At 43.6% G+C, this 17,500-nt stretch overlaps 2 long non-coding RNA genes across 3 annotated transcripts; one reads left to right on the forward strand and one right to left on the reverse strand.

The window, feature by feature from the left end:
- The first annotated feature begins 3,753 nt into the window (after positions 1–3,753).
- Positions 3,754–6,505, forward strand: LOC142584084 (uncharacterized). Its single transcript, XR_012828688.1, has 3 exons — positions 3,754–3,849; positions 6,044–6,264; positions 6,412–6,505. It is a non-coding gene; the product is annotated as an uncharacterized LOC142584084 (long non-coding RNA).
- A 1,685-nt stretch (positions 6,506–8,190) lies between these two features.
- LOC142584618 (uncharacterized) lies at positions 8,191–14,614 on the reverse strand. 2 transcript variants are annotated; one of them, XR_012828836.1, is made up of 3 exons: positions 14,233–14,614; positions 12,272–12,481; positions 8,191–8,212 (listed from the first exon to the last, which is right to left on the reverse strand). It is a non-coding gene; the product is annotated as an uncharacterized LOC142584618 (long non-coding RNA). The 2 variants fall into 2 exon arrangements; XR_012828835.1 differs by lacking the exon at positions 8,191–8,212 and adding an exon at positions 11,341–11,441.
- Positions 14,615–17,500: the final 2,886 nt, after the last annotated feature.

The following is a 17,500-nucleotide window of genomic DNA, read 5'->3' on the forward strand; positions in this document are numbered from 1 at the left end:
AGCGGCAGCGGCGGCAGCGGCAGCAGCGGCAGCGGCAGCAGCGGCAGCGGCGGCGGCGGCGGCAGCAGCGGCAGCGGCAGCAGCAGCAGCAGCGGCAGTGGCGGCGGCGGCGGTGGCAGCAGCAGCAGCAGCGGCAGTGGCAGCAGCAGCGGCAGCAGCAGCGGCAGCGGCAGCGGCGGCGGCGGCGGCGACAGCGGCAGCAGCGGCAGCAGGAGCGGCAGCAGGAGCAGGAGCAGGAGCAGCAGCGGCAGCAGCAGCGGCAGCAGCAGCAGCGGCAGCGGCCGCAGCGGCGGCGACAGCGGCGGTAGCAGCAAGTAGAGGAGATGCTTTCAGATGACGTTATTCAGCCTTCCAGCAGTCCATGGGCGTCTCCGGTAGTGCTGGTTAAGAAAAAAGACAACACACTTCGATTCTGCGTCGACTACCGTAAACTGAACAGCGTAACCAAGCGAGATGTGTACCCCCTTCCGCGTATCGACGATACCTTAGATCGGCTCCGATGTGCAAAGTTTTTCTCGTCCCTGGATCTCAAGAGTGGATATTGGCAAATAGAGGTGGATGAACGGGACCGTGAAAAGACAGCATTCGTGACCCCTGATGGCCTCTACGAATTTAAAGCACTTCCATTCGGCCTCGGTTCCGCACCCGCAACGTTCCAGCGAATGATGGACTCTGTGCTTGCAGGATTGAAATGGCAGTCATGCTTAGTGTATTTGGATGATGTGGTCGTATTTTCCACCACATTTGACCAACATCTAGAGCGCCTACGACTAGTATTAGAAGCTATTCGCGCAGCAGACTTGACAATTAAGCCGGAAAAATGTCAATTCGGCTTCGATGAACTTCGGTTTCTCGGACACGTCATCAGTGCTGAAGGCGTCCGACCAGATCCCGAAAAGACAGCAGCTGTTGCGAGGTTCCCGACACCCACAGACAAAAAGTCAGTGCGACGTTTCTTGGGTTTGTGCGCATACTACAGAAGATTTGTGGAAAACTTTTCAAACATTGCTGAGCCCCTTACAATACTGACAAGAGATGATCAACCTTTCATGTGGAAAAGCGAACAACAAGACGCGTTTGACGAGTTAAGGAAACGCCTGCAAGCTTCTCCAATCCTTGCCCATTTTGATGAGACAGCCGACACTGAAGTTCATACCGATGCGAGTAACGTCGGCCTCGGTGCCATACTAGTGCAGTGGAATAACGGCCAGGAGAAAGTAATTGCTTATGCCAGCCGTAAGCTGTCGAAAGCAGAGGCAAACTACTCCGCAACCGAGAAAGAGTGCCTTGCAGTCATTTGGGCAATATGTAAATTTCGGCCCTACCTCTATGGTAGACCATTCAGAGCAGTCAGCGATCACCATTCGCTTTGCTGGCTGGCGAATCTCAAGGATCCATCTGGACGACTAGCAAGAAGGAGCCTTAGGCTTCAAGAGTATGACATTACTGTCGTATACCGATCCGGGAGGAAACACAGCGATGCCGACTGCTTGTCACGCGCACCCGTCGAGACAACTGTCTCAGAAGAAGAGGATTTCCCGTTCCTTGGCATTGTTGACGCGTCACAAATTGCTCAACAACAACGAGATGACCCGGAATTGCTTCCACTTATACAGCGCCTGGAGGGACTGGACGTTCAACTGCCGCGTATTTTCTCTAGGGGGCTATCCTCGTTCTGTCTGCGAGGAAGTGTCCTCTACAAGAGAAACTTCGAGAACAGCGTGACGAAGTTTTTACTTGTCGTACCCACATCTATGCGAGAAGAAGTTTTGCATGCATGTCACGATGAGCCGATGTCTGGACACATGGGCGTGAGCCGTACAGTCGCTAGGATTCGTCTGAAATACTACTGGCCCAAGTTATTAGCCTCAGTGCAGCACTACGTCAAGACTTGTCGCGAGTGTCAAAGTCGTAAGACTCCATCCGTCAAACCGGCTGGCCTCCTCCAGCCAATAGAGCCACCAAAAGCCCCATTCCAACAAGTCGGTATGGACCTCCTTGGACCCTTCCCAACATCATCTTTAGGCAAAAAGTGGATAGTTGTGGCCACGGACTATCTGACCCGTTACGCAGAAACTGATTCCCTGTACAATGCAACGGCTGTCGAAGTTGCAAAATTCTTTGTCCACAATATCGTGCTCAGGCATGGCGCTCTTGCAGTTGTTATTACCGATCGTGGAACGGCCTTTACTGCGCACCTAATGAAATGCTTGTTGCAAATGACACATACTGATCATAGGAAAACTACGGCGTACCACCCTCAGACAAACGGTTTAACTGAACGCCTTAACAGAACACTGACCGACATGCTTTCGATGTATGTCGACGTTGAACATAGGCTGTGGGACGAAATTTTGCCATACATCACCTTCGCATATAATACGGCCGTTCAGGAAACAACAAGAATCACCCCCTTTGAACTTGTATTCGGCCGAGCAGTAACCACAACTTTGGATGCTATGTTGCTGTTAGATGAAGAAAACCATAACTCATCTGACCTAGATGATTTCTTGCAACGAGCCGAGGAGGCACGACAGATGGCAAGGTACCGAATACGCCGCCAACAACGCATTGACTCCAGCCGGTACAACCAGCGCCGTAGTGAAGCTCATTACCAGCCCGGTGACAAGGTGTGGCTATGGACCCCAGTGCGACGCCGTGGACTATCTGAAAAGCTTCTGTGCCGATACTTCGGCCCTTACGAAATACTTCGTCGTATAAGCGACGTCACTTACGAAGTGAAATCCGCTGGACACGAGAGCCCAAGACGACGCAACTCCACGGAAGTTGTGCATGTTGTCCGCATGAAACCCTACCAGGAGAGGTCGTGAACAACAACAACAAAAAAAGAAGTGAGAGCCCACAGGAACCCCTACTTCCTCTCACGCATCGGGCCGATGCGGCAAGGAGGGGGATAATGCCACGACAAACTTGGTTACATTCAAGTTGCGCGTCCTTTGCATTGGGCACTGTGCACGCCGTACAGTGGTGTTGTTCAGCAACAACAGGAAGCGATCTTCGTGGCACGGGCAGCCAGTTGGACCCGGCTCGCATGCGGCACGCGCCCGAGGTGTCACGCGAGAAGAAGAGGAAGACGGTTCGAGCCAGTTTGAGAACGCGACTGCCGCGGATTCCTGCACGACCGCAGTGGCTTTTACTTGTGGGCACAAGTTCGCCTTTAATAAATATCCTTGTTTTACTAACATCGTTACAATATATATATATATATATATATATATATATATATACATAAAGAACTGGATATCAGCTCTTGGCAATCGTAGGTTAGGGCTAGTGCATAATAAAGTAAGGACTGCGATTTTGTAGCGATGCTTACCGCTCGATTCTATGCCACTCCTGTGGCATAGAATAGCGGTAAGCATAACGAATAGCGAAAACAATAGCATCGCTACGAAATCGCGGCCTAGCTTTCAGTATGCTTCTCATGTGTTCAATATTTTTTTTATTAATCCAATGCTCTGTGTTTTACTATATCTTCGAATTTTGTTGATGATCGTTCTAGTAGTCCGTTGTTGCTGCTGATTTCGTTCCTTCCTGAAATTTCACTTGTTACAAAATAGCAGTGTGAACCTCCTGAGATATAACGAAGAGAAATTTGTACAACCAGACATAGATTGATGCAGCTGGCTATGTGAGGCACTCATTGCAGTTGCACATGACACTGTTAAATCACAAATTTCCTCCTTCACAGTACAACAAACAATCATTTCTTACTGTTGAAGGCTGTGCAGATTTTGGAGGCATCCCTACACCCCGCAGGAACCTGCTGCACTGCTGAAAGCTGGGAAGCACAACGATAAAGCACCTGATCTGCATGCTTTCACAAAGGTGCGCACAAAACTGTCACTACCTTGTGAGTTGTAGGATACGTTTGTGTGATATGCAATCATTTTACTGTATGTGCCATTTTCGGTATTTCTAGTGGCAGATCACTTGAATTTTATCTTTTGGTGATCTGGAATGCCCTCTTAATCAACTTACCAAAGTAGCCTCCTCTGAGTTGCATATAATTGGGGGGGGGGCTTAAGTAATTATGCATGATATACTCCATACAGGCTCGATAACTATCTAGCCAAATTGCCTTTATAAGAACCTGGTTGAGATGCATGAGGTGTCCAGACGTGTATAATTTTTATCTTTTCATTATGCAGTCTTATGGAGTTAAATTCTCACACTATTGCCTGTGTGCCTATATTCTTCCCTCCAATCGGTCACACTTATGTATTGCATGCCATACTTCACATCCTAAATACATTTGCATAAAATAGTGTTTTCTGGCTTTATTACGTAGCTGCTGAATTCCTAGTCAGTATGAGTGTTCAATTCCTCAAACTTGTAACAAATCATTAACCTTTTGCTGTTAGTAGCTCACAATGAGTCCCAAGTGCAGGTTCATTTCAGGCTGGAAGCTGGTCTCCTTTATACATTACAGAAATTTGAGTTGGTAACATGGTATAGGAAACTGCTGAATCATAACAACCAGCCTAGTGCAGTAGTTGCAAACCATACCATGACAGCACAGCTCAATGCTGACAATTCACTCTTACATTGCCATAATTTTTCTCCATTTCTTTGCCCTTTTTCAGTTGGCATGGGCTAAAGCTTGTTCTGTACAATTATGTGTAATGCGAAGAATTGATTTTACTTTCCCTCGGATTTACCAAGATGTCGCAAGGAGGCTTGCTTCAAGTTCAAGCTGCCCTGCACTTAATTTGTGAACTATTTACTTTTTGATATAGTGCAATTATTTGTTGCACTTCTTATCAAATTGAGGTTTCATACTGCGAATAATGCACTCTTGAGCACCTAGAAGAATGTGTTCTGCTACCCACATATAGGCAAAAAGTGCCTTAATGCTTTCGCCAAAAGTTCTATCACTGAGAGTTTGATGGAAGCTTGTCTGGTCGCGATGGAACATGACAAAGAATGACATAGACTAATCAAATAAAACTTTAAAAGCTAGACAATTTGGCGTCTATTCGAAAGCCTTATTCTCGATGGGGCCCAAAGTAGAAGTGCCTACTTAGTGGGTTTTAGCATGTGACGCATCCATCGTGCATAACACAGAGAGGGTTCCTTCGTTTCCATAAATGTGTGTCCTGTTGATTGTATCTCTAGGGACCCCACAGGTACAGGTGTGGCTTCCAGTTTCTTTCCTGGCCAATTGCACTAGAGTTCATGCAGTCACTGTTGTGGTTAATTATTGCTGCGTGCTCTGCCAAAGCATTTGATGCCACGAGGTGCCATTTGCTTCAAGCAAAGTGCTTTTCAGTTGCATGTCTGCCAAAGTTCAATCTAGCCGAGAAAATAGAAATTTACATGCACATTATACTTTTCAGTATAGGGCAAGTAATTGTAGAACCTTGCTGTAAATGTACATATAGATTTCTTCCATTATGCATTCTGTGTATTTAATTTTTTCAATCTACAAGCAAGAAGATATAGAATTTGGCAATTACTGTTCTTGAAATTTGTTCATAACTCTATTCAATATGGAGCATTTCTTCTAAATACTAAATACTGGTTTACTGCGTCCCGTTAGACTGTGACAAAGAGTATGTGGAACAGACAAGTAGATGCATCAACAAGTGATTACGTGAGCACACAATGTTGAGAAACTAGCCCTATCTGGTGACCTTGCCGGACATTGCGCATGCTGTAGATGCAAGCCTCTGTTTTATCGCATTCCATCGCTAGCCAGACACCCTGACCAGTTCACCAGAGGAATAGTAGAAACTAGAAAGAAAGAAAAATAGAAACTAGAAAGTCTAATGCAGCAATGCCGAATGAAGCCATCACATTTCTATTGCATCCTGACTCACTGGAAGTGTTTAAGAGACCTATAGATATAAACCACAGCTTTTTTTGCAAAGTCACCTATGTTACTGTATCATAACATGACTTCCTACAATAGACCATCTAAGTAAAATATTATCCTTTCCGAATATTATAGCAAAGGAAAAACAAATGTTTTAGTTACAAAGCATAAAAACCAGAACTAATGTTTGCTTTTCGTTTTCAGGTGGACCTTGGGGAAGAAATCCTCCTTGATGAGGCCACGCTGGCACGACTGCAGCGAGACGCAAAAACTCAGGCTCAAGATGTGCACGGGGCCTCCTGAAGGTTCTTTTCAGCCCAGAAGAGTTAGAGAGCACAAATCTGTATTTGGGCGGCATTCCATAACCCACAAGGATGTTGCCTAAAAAGAGGCTTTGGACCCAAGGCGTGAGAACGCCATTCTGAGTATGTGTGACAGCGCAGACAACTAAAACGTTTGCTTTAATTCGTAATTTGAAGTTAAAATCTTGTGGATCACTCGTGCCGTCCTGCCCAGATACACTAACAGAGACATAAGGCTGAACTAACTCTTTACTTTTTCTCTTCCCTTAGGCTACACAGCAAGGCACTTCGACACAGTGGAGATCAAAAACATGTCATTGCTGCTTGCGCACAGGTTTTGAAATGTGCTAAATAAATGTTAGTTTTCAAAAAGATTGGAGTGTTTTGTTCATAGGCAAATACATTTATATATACTACCCATGTTGAAGGTTACATTGGAACAGCACCACAATATATTAAAAAAAGCCAGAGAAATTTGCTTAAATGTCACCAGCACATTTAAAGCATACTAAAATAGTTGCTAGAATGTTTCTAGGGGGAGCAACAGAAAGTTGGTACAATGTTACTAGGCCGTTTCTAGGTCAAGTTATAGAAAGTTGCTAGGATGTTACTAGATCAAGCAACAGAAAGCAGAATGTTACTAAAAAGTTTCTAGATCGAGCAACAGAAAGTTACTAAAGTGTTTCTAGATCGAACAGAAAGTTACTAAAATGTTTCTAAATCGAGCAATAGAAAGTTAGTAGAATGTTACTAAAATGTTTCTAAGAAGTATGAAAATGGTCGATAAATCCTGCTTTAGTGTCTAAAGGATGTTCATTCATTGTCTAAAGAAAGTTTGTAAAAAGGGTTTCAATTGAGTATCGGTGGCCAATAGTCGATAGAATGTTGGTATGAAGTATATAAGAAGTTTGAAAACGGTCTAAAGAAATTCAATAGACTGTCGGTAGGTTCTAGTAACATTTGTCTAAAGAAAGTTTATTGAAAGTTACTAGAAATTTTTGTAAGGGGCAGCGGCAGCGGCAGCAGCATCGGCGGCAGCGGCAGCAGCAGCAGCAGCGGCGGCCGCAGCGGCAGCAGGAGCAGCAGCAGCAGCGGCAGCAGCAGCGGCAGCGGCGACGGTAGCGGCAGTGGCAGCAGCAGCGGCAGTGGCGGCAGCAGCAGCGGCAGCGGTAGCAGCAGCAGCAGCAGCAGCAGCGGCGGCGGCAGCAGCGGCGGCGGCAGCGGCAGCAGCGGCGGCGGCAGCAGCGGCAGCAGCAGCAGGAGCAGCAGCGGCAGCAGGAGCGGCAGCAGGAGCAGCAGCGGCAGCGGCAGCAGCAGCGGTAGCGGCGGCAGCAGCAGCAGCGGCAGTGCCGGCGCCCTTACAAAAATTTTAGTAACATTTTATAAACCGTCTTTAGACAAATGTTACTAGAACCTATCGACATTCTATAAACCGTCTTTAGACACCGTAATAACTTCCTAGTAACTTCGTACCGACTATTGGCCACCGATATTGAATTGAAAGTATAGATATAAAATTTCGATAGAATTCTTATCGACTGCTTATTATCTTATGTCGGTAGAAAGCGTCAACTGTGAAGCGACTATTTATTGACTACCTTTATACATCCTAACAACATGCTAGTAACATCCTGTCGACTATTCGCCACAGACAAATAGTTGACAGGATGTTAGTAGGAAGTCGTTAGGATGTATAAAGGTGGTTAATAAACAGTCGCTTCACAGTTTTTAGGAAGTACATAAAATTTTATTCAGAGGTAATTACTTTTGCAATTATATATTGCAAAAATAAGCTTTCATTATCTCTCAATAAAATTTTTATTTACTTCCTAAAAACTGTGCAGAGACTATTTATTAACCACCTTTATATATCCTAACGACTTGCTAGTAACATCCTGTCAACTATCTGTCTGTGGCGAATAGTGATTTCCAAGTGTCTAGGTGTGACATGCAACAGAAGAAGACAGGTTTACATTTGTGCTTGAACACATCCATTTAATACCCCGGGCTAGTAATGAGGACGAGTTCTCCAGCTGCCCTGAAAGTAGGCTGAAATGTTGCGTTGTGTAGTCTAGAAAAGAGAAGAAAAAAGGCAATATATTAGTTTTGCTGCAGTGACATTGCAACACACCATGCATCTGTTTCTTAAAAAGGAAGTGCACAAGACACAAGTTTTCAACCCTGTGAGCTCTAAACATCTCCACCTGTTTTGTGCAAAGTCCTAAAATGCATGAAATGACTGAATTAGTGCATTAGAGCTGGGAGCGTGATGGATGTGCGTAACACCAACAGATGCATGACACATAACCTCTATCATACCAATTGTCATCTACAAACAAAAGCTGTAAATCAACTTCAGTTTAATGAACTTCGATATTCGTATTGTGACCAGTACATGGAAGTTTCATGTGTGAATTACCTTAAGAAAGGCAAGGTGCCAGTCAGAACTGTGCTGCAGCTTTGCTTGGGCACAGGTACATACAAGAGTTGACTTTTGTGTTGCACTTAAGAACCACGAAATGATACAAGCAACATGTAAGCAGTTGAACAGGCATTATGGACGTTCTACAGCAAGATTAGAAAATGCCTTTGCTGTGCAGGCAGACATTGTCAAAACGAGCTTGTTACTAAACATGTTAGCTTTCCACAAGAAAGGATATTATATTATCAGTGCATTCATGTGACCAGGGCCTCTATCACAAAAATACATATGCCAACAGTAATGACAATTTTCTAGTTATGGTGGCAAAGCTTGCATTATAATATGCTATTATAATCAGGTTAATAGCTATTTTAGCAGGAAAGAAAGGAGTATACCCTGAAATAGCACTGAAATTGCCATGAAAGGAGTTTTGTTGAAAACTGCACAAAGAATATTAAGATGCTTTTTTGTGACACACACACCTTCTATGGTGTTGACCTTCTTGGAATCCAGCGGATCCTTCTGTGGAAGGCATATGACAGTTGCCCAAAGGACCTCCCTTCAATGTCTTCTATTGAAAAAGGGGCTTTAAGGAGGCGCTCCGCGAAGTGAAAGCCTGGGTTGTTAGCATCCAGGCACAGTTTCTTCAGCAGACCCTTTTCAACATATACACCGCCACTGATGTCTACCTGTGAAACAATACAACAAGCACAGGTTCATTTTATACACGTATGATCAAGGAATGGTTAGGAAATAGGGTAAGGTTTGCAAAAACAGAAGTAGCTGCTCTTGTTGATTCGGTTTAAAGAACAAAGCAGCCTTACGTATACCATACACGCATTGTACTGAGCTGTGTACTTTTACGTAAGACTAGAAAGTACTGCGAACTTCAATGCGAAAGAAAGACATGCATCTGCGTAGAACTAAGCAAATGTGTGCCACCCCTTGACACAGAGTGAGATCTGGTGCTGTTTTAGTGATTAGCAGACATTGAAAGCTTCAAGCCTCATCGAGTATTGGGCCAAGCTGTGCTCGATTAGTGACACACAAGTGCTCGAGAACTATCAAACAAGATGCAATTGTCTTCAAATACAATTCTGACTTCCCCTTGCAGACATGCAGTTTTCAATTTACTGACTACACTTAGGTGTAAAGATTTTGTCTCACAGAGTGAATAAACCACATACACAAGCAGCATTTTCATAGTTAGTATAGTCTTTAATAGGTACTGATACCTTCAATTTAGAAAGCCCTCTATATTGGGCCTCATCAAAGTAATTTCATAAAAGGTTTGTCAAGGTAGAAGCATAGAACTTTAGTCATTAGAAGACAGGTGAAAGGAGTTAATTATTGCAATGATTACTGAAAATTAAATTTTAGACAGCTCATCCCTATGAGAAATTGATGCAAGCAGTTTGTACATGTCACATAAGCATTTAGATATCAAAAATAGGGATTAGAGAAAACCCTCCCTTGGAGGTTCATTAGTGCAAGCAGCCATGCCCTCGAAGAGACATAACTTCTTTTTCTGTAGGCAGAAAGAGGCTCGAGTATTTTATTGACACATATATGTGCCCATGCATATATGTTGTCTCTGTTGTAAACCTTTTTTTTCATGTACATGAAAGGTGTGTTTATAACATCTCATTGTGCACAAAATTTGCGTAATAATTTAAAGACCGCGATCTTGTAGCGATGCTATTCCTTTTCGCTATTCGTTAGTAGTCTGACAGACGCCCCGGCCCGTGCTACGTACTGCAACTGCCGGCCGTTAGCGGTGGGCGAGAAGAGTGATATAGAATCGAGGGGTAAGTAACGCTACAAAATCGCAGTCTTTAAATTATTACGCACTGCCGTAACTTACGATTGCAGGAGCTGACATCTCCTTATTAAGATTTGGTTGGTCTGTGTTTCTTAAAGGCCGGCGTTTGATTGAAATGTCTAGATTAAAAATAAACCTCGTTATTGTAATATCGGCCTATATCCGCTCTGTAACATAGAAAACAAATACGCGAAGACACTCAAGAACATAAACAATACACACAGGTTCTCGCGACGCGGACCTCCAAACCGAACTGTATACATACAAAAACCTTCATACAAGCTTCTATCTGCTTAAGCGTCAAACATAGCAATCGTGTGTCAACGCGCAAAGCCCACCCTTACAAAAATTTTTAGTAACATTTTATAAACCGTCTTTAGACAAATGTTACTAGAACCTATCGACATTCTATAAACCGTCTTTAGACACCGTAACAACTTCCTAGTAACCTCCTACCGACTATTGGCCACCGATATTGAATTGAAAGTATAGATATAAAATGTCGATAGAATTCTTACCGACTGCTTATTATCATATGTCGGTAGAAAGTGTCAACTGTGAAGCGACTTTTTATTGACTACCTTTATACATCCTAACAACATGCTAGTAACATCCTGTCGACTATTCGCCACAGACAAATAGTTGACAGGATGTTACTAGGAAGTCGTTAGGATGTATAAAGGTGGTTAATAAATAGTCGCTGCACAGCTTTTAGGAAGTACATAAAGATTTTATTCAGAGATAATTAAAGCTTATTTTTGCAATATATAATTGCAAAAGTAATTACCTCTGAATAAAATTTTTATGTACTTTCTAAAAACTGTGAAGTGACTTTTTATTAACCACCTTTATACATCCTAACGACTTCCTAGTAACATCCTGTCAACTATCTGTTTGTGGCGAATAGCGATTGCCAAGTGGCTAGGTGTGACATGCAACAGAAGAAGACAGGTTTATATTTGTGCTTGAACACATCCATTTAATATCCCCGGGCTAGTAATGAGGACGAGTTCTCCAGCTGCCGTGGAAGTAGGCTGAAATGTTGCGTTATGTAGTCTAGAAAAGAGAAGAAAAAAAAGGCAATATATTAGTTTTGCTACAGTGACATTGCAACACACCATGCATGTTTCTTAAAAAGGAAGTGCACAAGAAAAGTTTTCAACCCTGTGAGCTCTAAACATCTCCACCTGTTTTTTGCAAAGTCCTAAAATGCATGAAATGACTGAATTAGTGCATTAGAGCTGGGAGCGTGATGAATGTGCGTAACACCAACAGATGCATGACACATAAGCTCTATCATACCAATTGTCATCTACAAACAAAAGCTGTAAATCAACTTCAGTTTAATGAACTTCGATATTCGTATTGTGACCAGTACATGGAAGTTTCATGTGTGAATTATCTTAGCAAGGCAAGGTGCCACTCAGAACTGTGCTGCAGCTTTGCTTGGGCACAGGTACATAGAAGAGTTGACTTTTGTGTTGCACTTAAGAACCACGAAATGATACAAGCAACATGTAAGCAGTTGAACAGGCATTATGGACGTTCTACAGCAAGATTAGAAAATGCCTTTGCTGTGCAGGCAGACATTGTCAAAGCGAGCTTGCTACTAAACATGTTAGCTTTCCACAAGACAGGATATCATATTATCAGAGCATTCATATGACCAGGGCCTCTATCACAAAAATACATATGCCAACAGTAATGACAATTTTCTAGTTATGGTGGCAAAGCTTGCATTATAATATGCTATTATAATCAGGTTAATAGCTATTTTAGCTGGAAAGAAAGGAGTATACCCTAAGATAGCACTGAAATTGCCATGAAAGGAGTTTTGTTGAAAACTGCACAAAGAATATTAAGATGCTTCTTTGTGACACACATACTTAGTGTGGTGTTGACCTTCTTGGAATCCAACGGATCCTTCTGTGGAAGGCATTTGACAGCCGCCCAAAGAAGCACCTCCCTTCAACGTCTTCTATTGAAAAAGGGGCTTTAAGGAGGCCCTCCGCGAAGTGAAAGCCTGAGTTGTTAGCATCCAGGCACAGCCTCTTCAGCAGGTCCTTTTCAACATATACACCGCCACCGATGTCTACCTGTGAAACAATACAAGCACAGATTCATTTTATACACGTATGATCAAGGAATGGTTAGGAAATAGGGTAAGGTTTGCAAAAACAGAAGTAGCTGCTCTTGTTGATTCGGTTTAAAGAACAAAGCAGCCTTACGTATACCATACATGCATTGTACTGAGCTGTGTACTTTTACGTAAGACTAGAAAGTATTGGGAACTTCAATGCGAAAGAAAGACATGCATCTGCCTAGAACTAAGCAAATGTGTGCCACCCCTTGACACAAAGTGAGATCTGGTGCTGTTTTAGTGATTAGCAGACATTGAAAGCTTCAAGCCTCATCGAGTATTGGGCCAAGCTGTGCTCGAGAACTATCAAACAAGATGCAGTTGTCTTCACATAAAATTCTGACTTCCCTTTGCAGACATACAGTTTTCAATTTACTGACTGCACTTGGGTGTAAAGATTTTGTCTGACAGAGCGAATAAACCACATACACAAGCAGCATTTTCATAGTTAGCATAGTCTTTAATAGGTACTGATACCTTCAATTTAGAAAGCCCTGTATATTGGGCCTCATCAAACTAATTTCATAAAAGGTTTGTCAAGGTAGAAGCATAGAACTTTATAGTCATTAGAAGACAGGTGAAAGGAGTTAATTATTGCAATTATTACTGAAAATTAAATTTTAGACAGCTCATCCCAATGAGAAATTGATGCAAGCAGTTTGTACATGACATGTCACATAAGCATTTAGATATCAAAAATAGGGATTAGAGAAAACCTTCCCTTAGAGGTTCATTAGTGCAAGCAGCCATGCCCTCCAGGAGACATAATTTCTTTTCCTGTAGGCAGAAAGAGGCTCGAGTATTTTATTGACACATATATGTGCCCATGCATATATGTTATCTCTGTTGTAAACTTTTTTTTCATGTGCATGCAAGATGTGTTTATAACATCTCATTGTGCACAAAATTTGCGTAATAATTTAAAGACCGCGACTTTGTAGCGATGCTATTCCTTTTCGCTATTCGTTAGTAGTCTGACCGACGTCCCGGCCCGTGCTACGTACTGCAACTGCCGGCCGTTAGCGGTGGGCGAGAAGAGTGATATAGAATCGCAGTCTTTAAATTATTACGCACTGCCGTAACCTACGATTGCAAGAGCTGACATCTCGTTATTAAGATTTGGTTGGTCTGTGTTTCTTAAGGGCCGGCGCCTGATTGAAATGTCTAGATTAAAAATAAACCTCGTTATTGTAATATCGGCCTATATACGCTCTGTAACATAGAAGACAAATACGCGAAGACACTCAAGAACATAAATACACACAGGTTCTCGCGACGCGGACCTCCAAACCGAACTGTATACATACAAAAACCTTCATACAAGCTTCTATCTGCTTAAGCGTCAAACATAGCAATCGTGTGTCAACGCGCGAAGACCATGATACATCGACGTATACATTACAGATGTACTGTACTTGCGGGAATGCCTATATAGCGAATAACTTCTTGCCAGGAAACTACCGAACGAACACCAACTCTCAATGTGTTTTCATAATTGTGTGCCCATTCAGGCATAGCAATCAAGGCGGGTAGCAGAACGCAAGTACGCTGTAACATCAGAGGAAGCTTTCGTGAAATTGCTTGCTAAATGTGCACAGCAACATGGCTAACATACGATAGGAAATCGCTTTGCTCTAGCTAGTTACACAACGCTCATTACGTAAATCATAAGCTTCAAGAATGCGCGCAAGCGCCAAACTTGCTTACCTTTCAAGACTTGGCAAACGCTCCTTCGTCTAACAGGTACAGAGGCACCGACGTTTCTCTGGCGCAAGCACTGTAGAACTTCCGATGAACTCCAGCTCCACAAAAGCACAACCTTCAATAGTCTTCCATACACTACGATTCGAAGCCCCAGTACCAGACTTTTTCACGAGAGCGCGGGCAGGCAGAGGCAGCTCGGCAGAACAAAGGCAGCTCGGACGGGCGCTGTACTAGGGCACTCACTGTCGACACTGGTGGATCGCTCGAAACACACGGCGAACTAATGGCGTTACACGAGTCCGGAGGGTTCGGGATGGCTACTGCACACGACAAGGAGCACATTTTGTCTAGGCACTTCTAAAATATAACTCAAAGACCACCTAAATTCAAGGAGCATTCACTACAACCAACGTGATGTGTCGACCAAACAAATACTACCGTAGCGCCACTCTGCGGTTTTTAGAAAAATGTATCTTAAATGAAAAAATTGCGTGTTTTTTCCCAATAACATTTCGTAGGGTCTTTTAATAGATTTGTTGGGTCCAAAAGTGTGTATATTGTACTTTGTGATACGAAGTTTAAGGAAATGTATATATAATAAAAACGAAGCGGATGTTGCCTTCAAGATTCGCAATTGCTTCAGGTGCATGCAGCTTGCAAAAGCACGGCCTTCGAGATCAGACTTTGTCACTCAAAGGAAGCCGTAGCTGGGAGGCGGACAGGCATTTAGGCCCCAATCGTTGGGTTTACAGTGTCTAGGTAGGCTTCCTTATTTATAAAGAATATACAGGGACTTAAGCCGAACCATGAGCGAGCTATACAGACACACGCGGTACGATTCGGTGTCCGATCCGACGTGCGGCGCTGCATGCTCCGGCGATTCGAAGGGGGGGGGGGGGGGGGGGGGCACACGTTGCGTGCACATGTGCAATGTGCACATGGCGTGCATCCGAAAGATTGAGCGGCGCGTGAGCTCCGCCCACATCCAGCTCCCCAGCTTGAGTTCGTATCCACGTCGAGAAACGCAATATAAACAGCTCTGCACAACACTGCTTCGCCTTACGCGAACACTGTCGATAAAATTATCGCCCTGCGAGTGACAGAACACTTCACGACGGCGCCTTGTCCACTGACGGCTCCACTAAAGGCAGCGATAGGCCCGGTAGGCATAGCTAGGCGGACGCTGCGGCCGACGGCGCTTGCGATCCAGCCCGAGCTCGTCGAAGAGTGCTTATTTTTGCCAAAACAATTAACACTGTACACATTAGGTTGGTCGTAATTAAATACAATTGGTTTACTCGACGCAGTCGTTGCGAAGGGCAAACGTGCAAGCGAAGCGAGCGGCCTCGCTCAGACGGTCGGTGTGTGATGTATGCCCGCGAAATGCCCTCGCGTTGCGCCTCCCGATCTCGCCAGTCGTCCGTTCACGCGCTTCGGCACGGCAAAACACCTCGATTCGGGCTGCCGTTTCGGCGCGTCGGACGCCGGGTCGGACACCGAATTGGACCGTCTGTCTCCCGCTTTGGTTGGCGAACACGAGCCGATCAGCGCGCCGTCCGTGCAGCTCCGTCTGCTTGCAATGGTGCATGGCCTACGGACTTCTTTGACACCTACTGAGCACGAATTCATGATCACCGCTCATATGCACGCTTCCCATGGCGCTAGCTGTTGTGTTTTCGAGAATACGTGCCCTCATGTTGAATTGGTGGGACCATATTTCCTCTTAGCGTCCGGTATTAGAAGCACTTTTTTTCTATGAACATTCTACTATCATCTGTTACAAGGAAGTTGATTAAAAATTAGGAATACAGTTACTGTGCAAAAAAGCATTTTTTTAAAGCAGCCAGTCTTTGCATATTCATTTATAGTTGAAATTATGTTATCTGTTCATTTCTCACTAAATCATTTTTAACAACTTTCTAGTAACCAGTGTTACTAGAAAGTTGATTGAAAATTGAGGAAATTTACACCTGTGCATGAAACAAGACTGTCTTGCACCAGCCATGTTCACTGAATAATTATAACCTTATTTAATAATATTCATGCATGTTTTGTAACTTGGGTTATGTACTTTAAGAACATAATTATTTTTATTGACTTCCTATTGAATGGTGTTTTTAAAAAGTTAAAATAGTGTGTCTTAACTTTCTAGTAACTTTCTTTTTACATACTGAAGTTAGAAAAGAAGCAACCAACTTTCTTTTGACAAACGTTACTAAAAAGTAAAAGTCAATAGGATGTTACTAAAGTTGATAGGAAGTTGATAAAAGTTCTAAAGAAAGTAAGGAAGCATTTTTGTATGGGCATGATACATCGACGTATACATTACACATGTACTGTACTTGCGGGGATTCCTATATAGCGAATAACTTCTTGCCAGGAAACTACCGAACGAACACCAACTTTCAATGTGTTTTCATAATTGTGTGCCCATTCAGGCATTGCAATCAAGGCGGGTAGCAGAATGCAAGTACGCTGTAACATCAGAGGAAGCTTTCGTGAAATTGCTTGCTAAATGTGCACAGCAACATGGCTAACATTCGATAGGAAAGCGCTTTGCTCTATCTAGTTACACAACGCTCCTTACGTAAATCATGAGCATCAAGAATGCGCGCAAGCGCCAAACTTGCTTACCTTTCAAGACTTGGCAAACGCTCCTTCGTCTAACAGGTACAGAGGCACCGACGTTTCTCTGGCGCAAGCACTGTAGAACTTGCGATGAACTCCAGCTCCACAAAAGCACAACCTTCAACAGTCTTCCATACACTACGATTCGAAGCCCCAGTACCAGACTTTTTCACGAGAGCGCGGGCAGGCAGCTCGGCAGAACAAAGGCAGCTCGGACGGGCGCTGTACTAGGGCACTCACTGTCGACACTGGTGGATCGCTCGAAACACACGGCGAACTAATGGCGTTACACGAGTCCGGAGGGTTCGGAATGGTTACTGCACACGACAAGGAGCACATTTTGTCTAGGCACTTCTAAAATATAACTTAAATGCCACCTAAATGCAAGAAGCATTCACTACAGCCAACGTGGGGTGTCGACCAAACAAATACTGACGTAGCGCCACTCTGCGGTTTTTAGAAAAATGTATCTTAAATAAAAAAATTGCGTGATTTTTCCTAATAACATTTCGTAGGGTCTTTTAATAGATTTTTTGGGTACAAAGGTGTGTATATTGTACTTTGTGATACGAAGTTTAAGGAAATGTATATATAATAAAGACGAAGCGGATGTTGCCTTCAAGATTCGCAATTGCTTCAGGTG

The sequence above is a fragment of the Dermacentor variabilis genome, chromosome 6, assembly GCF_050947875.1.
Source record: "Dermacentor variabilis isolate Ectoservices chromosome 6, ASM5094787v1, whole genome shotgun sequence".
NCBI lineage: Eukaryota > Metazoa > Arthropoda > Arachnida > Ixodida > Ixodidae > Dermacentor > Dermacentor variabilis.